General features: G+C 39.8%; 1 pseudogene; it reads right to left on the reverse strand.

Annotated features, from left to right (window-relative positions):
• Positions 1-2998: 2998 nt before the first annotated feature.
• On the reverse strand, positions 2999-4274 carry LOC124514259 (uncharacterized; annotated as a pseudogene).
• Positions 4275-10231: the final 5957 nt, after the last annotated feature.

Consider the following 10231-nt stretch of genomic DNA (forward strand, 5'->3'; position numbering starts at 1 on the left):
ACTGACATAAAGCTGGGGAATCCTGGGGCACTCTGTGCTGCGGCCACCTTGGTGAGATCACTGGAGTTGTAAGTGGACATGGGCTGGGGATCCTAGAGTACACAGCACCAGGGCCACCTAAGTGTGATGGCTGGAACTAAGATGGGCAGGGGTAGGGAGCCACCTTGGTTCGATGGCTGGAGCTGGTATGGGCCAAGAGCCTGGGTCTTGCAAGGGCAGCCCTAGCATGCCAGCTAGAGTACCTGGACTCTGCTCTCATTTATGCTATCATTGTGGAGAAAGAATGTAAAGAATGGATTTACCAGCATCTCCAATCCCAGAGAAAGTTCCAGCAGTCCCCCACAGTTTGGTGAATGCTCTAGGGTTGGTAAATGGATTTCCTTCACTTATAGTACATTTTCCCCTTAAATTGCTGGGGGTTTTTGCTGTGCCCTAGGGTGAGTGAGCCTACATGGGAGTTTCTCAGTTACATCCCCCCCCCTACTGCAGATCATCATGTTAGGAATGGGATTCCTGTAGTTACCATGTCTCTGTCTCTCCAAATCTTCTCTGTGTGATTCCTGTATCCTTTGCTGTGCAGAAGTTCAAGTAGCATTTAATTCTTCTTCATTAGGAATCGCTCTATATGCAGGTGTAGCTTCTGAATGTCTGTGGGAGGAAGTGAGTTCAAGGTTTTTCTAGGCTGCCATCTTGGATCATCTCCTGGAGCTACATTTTTTAAATGTCAAATGAAAAAAAGCAGCCAACCCAGAATTCTGTATCTAGTGAAAATATTCTTCTAGAATCAAGGTGATATAATGACAACTTCAAGTAAAAGAAAACAGAATATATTGCTAGAAGAGCTGCATTATTGGAAATGCTAAGGTTCTTCATAACGAAGGGAAATTATACAGAAGGAATCTTGATTCCTCAAGAAATAATGAGCATCAGAAAAGGTAAATGTCTAACAGTAAATGGTAAATGTCTGAGTAAATATAAAAGTGATCTATCAGCTAATTATTGAATTTTGTCTTCCTTTAATTTTGTTGAAAACAAAGAACTAGGAACTACTTAATATCGAGCAAAATACCATGCACCAGTTATCTATCCCAAGGGAGCATAACACCATGCACAGGTTACCAATCCTGGGGAGGACTCTAAACGCTTTGTCCTGTTCCATTTTGGTATTGGAGTATTCCTGTGGCATCAAGTAAAATACAAGGTGGCCAAGCACTGGATGAAGCAATACTTACAGAGAGAAGAGAAAAAGCAAGATCAACATCAATAAGGGGGCATTAATCTCTCATGGCCAATGGACCTTTCCCCACAACTTATGCAGGGAAATTTACCTACATGTATCTATCTCAATGCTTCAGGAAGGACCTCTCCCTCTCTCCATGGAATCCAAAATACTGAAAGCTGGGGGCATGTCTAAAGGCCATTAAGCTATACACCTAAGGGGTGCCTAGGCAGTGCAGTCAGTTAAGTTTCTGACTTTAGCTCAGGTCATGAGCTTGCGGTTCATGATTTTGAGCCCCATGTTGGCCTCTGTGCTGACAGCACAGAGTCTGGAGCCTGCTTCAGATTCTGTGTCTCCCTCTCTCTCTGCTCCTCCCCTACTCATGATCTGTCTCTCTCTTTCTCTCAAAAATAAATAAAACATTTAAAAAAAATTTTAAAAGATACATACTTAAGCTTAACAAAAGAGCACACACTGAGTTTGAAATAGGGAAAAATATTCACAGGCAAGATGACAAGCCCAGCTCAGGCTGTATGGGCTCTTTATATCTTGGTAAGGAGGCGTTCCAGGCCCAAGACCCATACTTATGTGACTGAATGAGAATAAAAGACTGTATGCATGAAAATGCCTTTCTCAATAGTTAACTTCTTAAAAAAAATTGTTACTCATTTATTTAATGTTTTTATCATTGTTACCAATGAGTCTAATTATTACATTCATTTGGGTCTAAAGAGATTGCCACGGGGGTGCCTGGCTGGCACAGTCCATGTGCGCATGACCCTTGACCTCAGGGTTGTAAATTCAAGATCCACGTTGGGTGTGGAGATTACTTAAAAACAAAATCTTTTTTTAAAAAAGATAGAGATTACCATACCCTGGGGGGTGATGCACCATAGTAAGATTTAGAAAGGGTGAGACTAAGTCTTCTCTATCAGTTAGGATTCAGTCGGGGAAAACGGAAGACACTCTTGATATTTGAAATAGAAAAACATTTAATATGGAGAATTCATTTCTATGAATTTTAGAAACATTGAAGGAGCACACATGGAAGGAAGATGGTACCTCCCAGAGATCAGAGATCAGGAAATGTAATAATAAGCTGCTACCCTCCATGCTGGAGCTCATTTGATCCCATGTCTGCCTGTAGTTAATACCACAACTGCAAGAAACTAGCCTAGTCTATAGTCACCATCACTGCCAGAGTCAGAAGAAAATGTTTTTACTCTCCCTGTGCTTCATAGTGTGTCATCTGTGTTTTCATTGGTTGGACCTAACATAGAACTTCAGTAGTAAGGGAATCTTGGAAATTCTGTTTCCAGACTTTCAGCCCCTGTGACTCAGAAGAGAGCATAGAATGGTGAGGATGATGCTGGGTGCCAAGACACAACCTGGCATAGTTTACCCCTTTGGTAAGTCATCCACATACACTCTTAAACTTCAATTTAAACTTCTAAACAATAATATAATGATTGTGCCTTACATGAAGCACTAGTCACACAAAGACACACTTCCTCTCGTTTCAGATTACAGTGTCCCAAAGACTCATCAGTCATATTCTCTAGGTGAGTTTTGTTTGTAGTTTAGTCACAATGTATTGCAGATATCCTATAACTAAAGGCTAAAAAATCAAGTTAATTATCAACCAATACTCTTCACAAAAATAGCAAGAAAAATAAGGGAGAAAATACCTACTTATATATGCTCATATCGAGAGCAAAAAAGAAACAAATTAAGCATGGCTGCTGTGGTTCTCATATATGTTATGTCCTGTCAAAGGCTTCAGAGAGCATCCCTATCTGCCACTGCCACTTCAAGCACAACCGGATCTGCTGAACTGTCAGAGAAGCTTGCACAACATCCTGGACATATTGCAGAGCCTTTTCTTTGGGTCCCACTCAAAAGTAGTATCTTTTCAGATCAATTGGTCAACGGGCCACAGTAACACATCAAATGAGAAATATGTTGCCACTGAAATCCAAAAAAGTATACTAGACTTTGTGCCTCCCTCTTTTTTGGTTGGAGGAGGGGCAAGTACGACAGTTTATCCTTCACCTTATGAGATGTTTCACACCACTGGACCCCTGGAAATTTCACTGAGGTAGAAGGCCCCTGAATTTTTGTTGGATTTATTTCCATATCTCTGACACACAAATGTCTTACCAATAAGTCTAGAGTAGTTTCTTCTTGCTCATTAGGTCCAATCTGCATAATGCCATCAATGTAATGGACCAGAATATTTTGTAGAAGGCAAAGGCAATCAAGTCCTTGTGAACTAAATTATGACACAGTGCTAGATAGTTTATATATCTCTGAGGTAGGACAGTGAAGGCATATTGCTGGCCTTGCCTGATGAAAGAAAACTTCTGATGGTCTTTATTAATTGATATCTATATTAAAAAAAGCATTTGTCAGATCAATAGCAGCATACCAGGTACCAGGGGATGTGTTATTTGTTTGAGCAAGGAAACCACATCTGGTACAACAGCTGCAATTAGAATAACCACCTGGTAGAACTTATGATAATCCACTGTCATTCTCCAAGATCCATCTGTCTTCCGCACAGGCTAAATAGGCAAGTTAAATGGGGGTGTGGGGGGAATTACCACTCCTGCATTTTTTGAGCCGTTGATGATAGCACTAATCTCTGCAATCCATCTAGGAATGTTATGTTACTTTTGCTTTGCTATTTTTCTGCATAGAGGCAGTTCCAGTGACTTCCACTTGGTCTTTCCCACCATAATAGTCCTCACTTCACAGGTTAGGGAACCAATGTGAGAATTCTGACAGCTGTTGTCTATGTCTATTCCAACTGTGCGTTCCAGAACTGGGTAAATAAACACAGGATGGGCATGGGAACCCACTGGATCCACTGTGAGACAGACCTGAGCTAAAACCACATTGATCACCTGACCTCCATAAGCCCCTACTCTGACAGGTGTACCACAGTAATGTGTTGGGTCTCTGGAAATTAGTGTCAGTTCAGAGCCAGAGTCCAGTGATCCCTGAAATGTCTATTTCCTTTTCCTCACTGTATAGTTACATTAGTAAAATTCATGGTTCCTTTTGGGGGAAGACCTGGAGAAAGATTAACAATATAAATTACCAGGCTTCTTCCTCAAGGAGAATTAGACTCCCCTTTATTCAAGGGATTCTGAATCTATAAAGTGGCTCAGGTCTGGGAACTGATTGAGGGGCTGTGACTCTCTGATTTTTATAACGTTAACTTATGTTCCCTTGACCAAGAAATTTTCTGCTTATATAGATCAAGTAATAATTTAATAGGCTTCATCTCTATTTCACTTCTAGGAACATCATGCTCAAGTAGCAAACAGCATAAGTCTATGCAAGTCAAACTATTCTCATTGTTGCTTTGTCTCTTCTCTCCATTACCATACACCTTGCCTTTGGTGGTTGAGTGCTGCCACTTGTCTCCTGGGATCCAATTATTCCCATTGCATTCAGGTTTTCCAATTCAGTGACACGGTTCCTCCTGTAAAGTCTGGCCTACAAAGAGAGCAACCATAGAGGTCTTCAAGGAGGCTGAGGCTTCCCTCACAAATTTATTTCTCACAGTCATGGTGAAAGGTATATCTCCTAGACCCTTCAAGGGTGGATAAGCTGGTGTTAAATGACAAATACACTCTAACATTCCCATTTCCATAAACACTTGAATCCCTTTCCCTACATTAAACCAAGGTAGGTCTTGCATTTCTAACTCACATAGTGTAGGCCACCTTTTGATTTATGTTTTAAGCTAGACAAACAGAGCTCTTTCTAATTCCTGAAGCTGCAGCATTATAATGCAGAATCTTTGCTTATTGAGCCCATATCAATAAATGTGGCCTGATCCACTATTATCCCACATACTTAGTTTCTGTTCCCATATATATTCCCCAGATTTCTGTCTGTATAAGTTAGAAGGCTCAAGTCATTCTTTTATTTGTTTTTTATTTTTTTAAATGTTTATTTTTGAGAGAGAAACATAGCATGAATAGGGAGAAGGCTGAGAGACAGAGAGGGAGACATAGAATCTGAAGCAAGCTCCAGGCTCCAAGCTATCAGCACAGAGCACGACGTGGGGCTCAAACTCACGAACTTGTGAGATCATAACCTGAGCTGAAGTAAGACGCTTAACTGACTGAGCCACCCAGGTGCCCCTCAAGTCACTCTTTTAGAATGTAGCACATCTCCACATGAGTCTCATTTTGTACCTTATCTCCAAGGTCCTTCTGGGACTTGAGTCTAGCTATAGATCTAGAAGCAAAGAAGGGTGGTGGGGATAAATCCTGAGGAAAATCTTCATTGTCTTGCAAGGTTTTCTCAGGCAATGCAAGGTTAAGTGGGAGGAGGACATTTCCACTTGGTATAGAGAGGGCTCTTCCACTAGGATTGGAAAGTTTGCTTCCACTGGCAAAGAAGACTCCTCAGAATTTAGGGGCTCAGTGTCCTAATCAGTTCTCCCACTTAAACAGTAGATGCCTTTTGAGGCTGAAGGTTCAACTTGCATCATAATCCAGCCAAGCACAAGATGTGATTCTGGGTTTGATTTTTCAGCAGTCTCTCAATCCTGTGGCTATAGAAGAAAGGTTCTCCTTCAGGGAACACTTAGACACTTTCAGGTTATTTATATAGCGCTTGAGCTGGGAATTCAAATCCCTGAGCTTATCCTTTTCTTTCCTTACTTTATCCAGTGACATTAGGAGAAACCAGACAATTATATTCATTAGCTTGACAAAAATGTTTGAAAGTATCATATACACAGTTGTCTAGATCCTTGTCTCTTAAAAGTGGTTGATTAGGATCATGTCATAGATTATCAGTGCTTTCTTCACTACTAGAGTCATTAGCATCTTTAAATCTACTCAGGTTAGAAAGCCAATTCCAGAAATTTCAGAACCAATTCAAAAAATTCATCCTAAATGTTTTTTTCCTCTATAACCATTCTTCCTACCAAAATCTGATTTAGTAAGAGTTCTCCAGAGGAACAGAACCAACAGGATGTATATGTAGAAAGAAAGATTTATTATGAGGAATAGGCTCATGTGATTATTGTGGCTGGCAAGTCCCAAGATCTGCAACCTAGAAACCAAGGAGAGCAGATGGTTTTAGTTCTAGTTCAAGTCTCAAGTCCTGAGAACCAGAAGAGCCTATGCTATATGATGAGGGAGCATAAGGCAGGCAAAGGGCAAAGTACAAGCTAGCACACCACCGTCCCACCACTCAGATGGGACATGTATGATATTACTTGGACATTCCTGGCCACTCAAAAACAGGAAAGGACAAAAAAACCAAGTGGTTAAACTGGTAAAAATCTCCACCCATTTATAAGAAAAAGGCAATCCCATTAATAGCCTAAAGTCCAGGAACTCCCTACTGTCTTAATGTTTTGCTAGAGGGAAAAACAACCTTAGCTTGACTATAGTGAGGCCTCCCATAATCTGTGAGTCTTTAGCATATGAAAATCTTTTTAGGAACTTCCCTTTTGACTTTACCTCCCCCAGCCCCATAGTTTAAAATGAGTCACTCTTCACAACCCCAGTGCAGCTCTTTCTGCCCACAGGTCCTGTCCCTGTGCTTTAATAAAATCACCTTTTGCACCAAAGACATCAAGAACTTTTTCTTGACCATCAGCTCCAAACTCCACAAACCCCACCCTCACCCAAAACCTCATAAGTACAGTTCCAGTGTTAAGGCTGGCAGGCTGGAGATTCTGGGAGAGCTGATGTTTCAATTTGAAAGTAGGAAAAAAAAATCTGATGTCCCAGTTCAGAGGTTCTCTGGCAGGAAGAACTGTACTCAGAGGAGGTCAATCTTCTTGTTCTATTAACTGATAGAAAACTGATTAGATGATGTCAGTTGATTGGATGAGGCCCACCCAAACTGCTTTACTCAGTCTACTGATTTAAATGCTAATCTCACCCAAAAGCACCCTTATAGAAACACCCAGGATACTGTTTGACCAAATATTTGGGCACTCCGTGCCCCAGTCAAGTTGATACATAAAATTAATCATCACAACAGGCTAAATATTTAAATTAATCACCCATTAACACTTTTTATAAAGAATAGCAAGAAAAATAAAGGGAGAAAATGCCTAGTCAGTGTATACACATATATGAAGCAAAAAAAAAAAAGAAAAGTAATTATGAATGGTTGCTATAGCCCCCATATCTGTTATATGATGAGACCATTCTTTTTTTTTTTAAGTTTATTTATTTATTTTGTGAGAGAGAGCATGAGCAGAGGAGGGGCAGAGAGAGGGGGAGAGAATCCTAAGCAGGTTCCTCACTGTCAGCACAGACCCCCACGTGGCAGCTCGAACTCATGCACCAGTGAGATCATGACCTGAGCTGAAATAAGTGTCTGATGCTTAGCCGATTAAGCCACCCATATGCCCCATGAAGAGACCATTCTTTGCTCTCTTTCCATTCAGAGTTATTGCCTCAGTTAAAGATGTGATGGAAACCTCTAATTCTAAGAATTATGAGCCCTTATGTTTCTCTCTTTTTGGGGTTCCTGTAGTCTTCCATTAACTAATACTATTGGTCATAGTATTCCTAAAAGCCACCTTTAGGGAGTCCTCTTGGTTTCAGGCTTAATAAGTAACTCCACCATTATTCATTAAAACTATTTCTCTGAGATAATAAAAGTCTTATATGGACACATAACATCCTCTGCTGAATGCTTGGCAGCATCTCTTCCTCTAGGAATTTATATAGATGAAAGATATGAAATAAAGTTTATTACTCACATGGTAAACACCAAAAGGATTGCCAGAGAAGTTCATTCTTGAGTGAAGGAAGAGCAAAGCTTTGGCTTTGGCTTTTAATGTGTCTAGGAGGTGAGGCCAGGTTGGGTTTGCATGATTTAAACTTATCACTGGTGCCAAGACTCTTGGGGAAATGAGGGGAAAAGGGGAAAGTGAAAGAATGGGACCTGGAAACTTCCAGCAGTCATACATGAAAAATAAAATGGAATCTGTCTTTTTATTACAATAGGGAATATTTACCTTAAGCAATATAGCAGCTTCCTACTTTGATTGTTGGTTCAATTACTTCTAGAGCCCAAAATGGCAGTGGAAATCTTAACTTATAGATCAATGGAATCATCACTATGTTCCCTAACAGCATTCTTCCTTTGATAACTTGGACAATTATACCAGAAAAGCCCAGAAACAAACATCTTATGAATGGATTTTAGATAAATAGTGAAAGGAAAAAATTCCCATTTTCACCACTTGGCTACAGACTCATGATTTCTGACTATGGAAAAAACTGTACCATATGTTGTTCACTGGTTCAAAATATATATTACAAAGAAATTGTGGTTTATATACACAATGGAGAACTACGTGGCAATGAGAAAGAATGAAATATGGCCTTTTGTAGCAATGTGGATGGAACTGGAGACTGTGATGCTAAGTGAAATAAGCCATACAGAGAAAGACAGATACCATATGGTTTCACTCTTATGTGGATCCTGAGAAACTTAACAGAAACCCATGGGGGGAAAAAAAAGAGGTTAGAGTGGGAGAGAGCCAAAGCATAAGAGACTCTTGAAGACTGAGAATAAACTGAGGGTTGATGGGGGGTGGGAGGGAGGGGAGGGTAGGTGATGGGTATTGAAGAGGGCATCTTTTGGGATGAGCACTGGGTGTTGTATGGAAACCAATTTGACAATAAATTTCATTAAACTATATATATATATTACATCTTGTATAAAACATCCAAACTTTGCAGTCTTATTTCCAGGCTGGCACCTTAGCTGAGCGTTCAACTGGCTATTCTTACATTCCACAGGGCTATTTGCCTGTAGGTGATATGATACATAGTAAGAGACCTTAACTGCACTTGTTTTGCTGTGAAATGAGTTCCTGGGTCATTAAACATGTTATTTGTGATAATAAAATGAATCCTTGAATGAATGTGGCTCTTTTTTTTTTCCTGTATAAATATCTCTGCTCTCTTTCTAAGATTCCTTTGGCTATTTGGGGTCCTTTGTGGTTCCATACAAATTTAAAAGTTGTTTTTCTAGCTCTGTGAAAACTTTTGATTTTGGTGGTATTTTGATAGGGATTGCATTCGATGTGTAGATTGTTCAGGGTAGTGTAGACATTTTAATATTTGTTCTTCCAATCTATGAGCATGGAATGTTTTCCCATTTCTTTGTGTCCTCTTCAGTTTCTCTCATAAGTGTTCTATAGTTTTCAGAGTACAGATCTTTTACCTCTTTGGTGTATCTTACAGTTTTCGGTGCAATTGTAAATGGGATTGATTCCTTGATTTCTCTTTTTGCTGCTTCATTATTGGTGTATACAAACACAATAGATTTCTGTACATTGATTTTGTATCCTGAGACTTTGCTGAATTTGTGTACCAGTTCTGGCAATTTTTTGGTGGAGTCTTGTGAGTTTTCTACATAGAATATTATATCCTCTGTGAATAGTGAACGTTTGACTTCTTCCTTGCTGATTTGGATGCCTTTTATTTCTTTTTGTTGTTTGGTTGCTGAGGCTATGACTTCCAATATTATGACAAATGGTGTTGAGAAAACTGGACAGCAACATGCTGAAGAATGAACTGGACCACTTTCTTACACCATACACAAAAATAAGTTCAAAATGGATGAAAGACTTAAATGTGAGACAGGAAACCATCAAAATCCAAGAGAACACAGGCAGCAACCTTTTTGACCTCAGCTGCAGCAACTTTTTACTAGACATGTCTCCCAAAAGCAAAAATGAACTGTTGGGAGTTCATCAAGATAAAAACCTTCTGCACAGTGAAGGAAACAACAAACAAAACTAAAAGGAAACCTATGGAATGGGAGAAGATATTTGCAAATGGCATATCTGATAAAGGGTTAATGTCCAAAAACATAAAGAACTTAATCAAACTCAACACCCAAAAAACAAATAATCCAGTTAAGAAATGGGCAGATGACACAAATAGACATTTTTTCCAAAGAAGACATCCAGATGGCTAACATACACATGAACAGATGCTCAATATC

The sequence above is a fragment of the Lynx rufus genome, unplaced genomic scaffold (genome assembly GCF_022079265.1).
Source record: "Lynx rufus isolate CCGP_SWC_20201006 ecotype Redwood Valley unplaced genomic scaffold, mLynRuf1.p SCAF_2, whole genome shotgun sequence".
In the NCBI taxonomy this organism is placed as follows: Eukaryota; Metazoa; Chordata; class Mammalia; order Carnivora; family Felidae; genus Lynx; species Lynx rufus.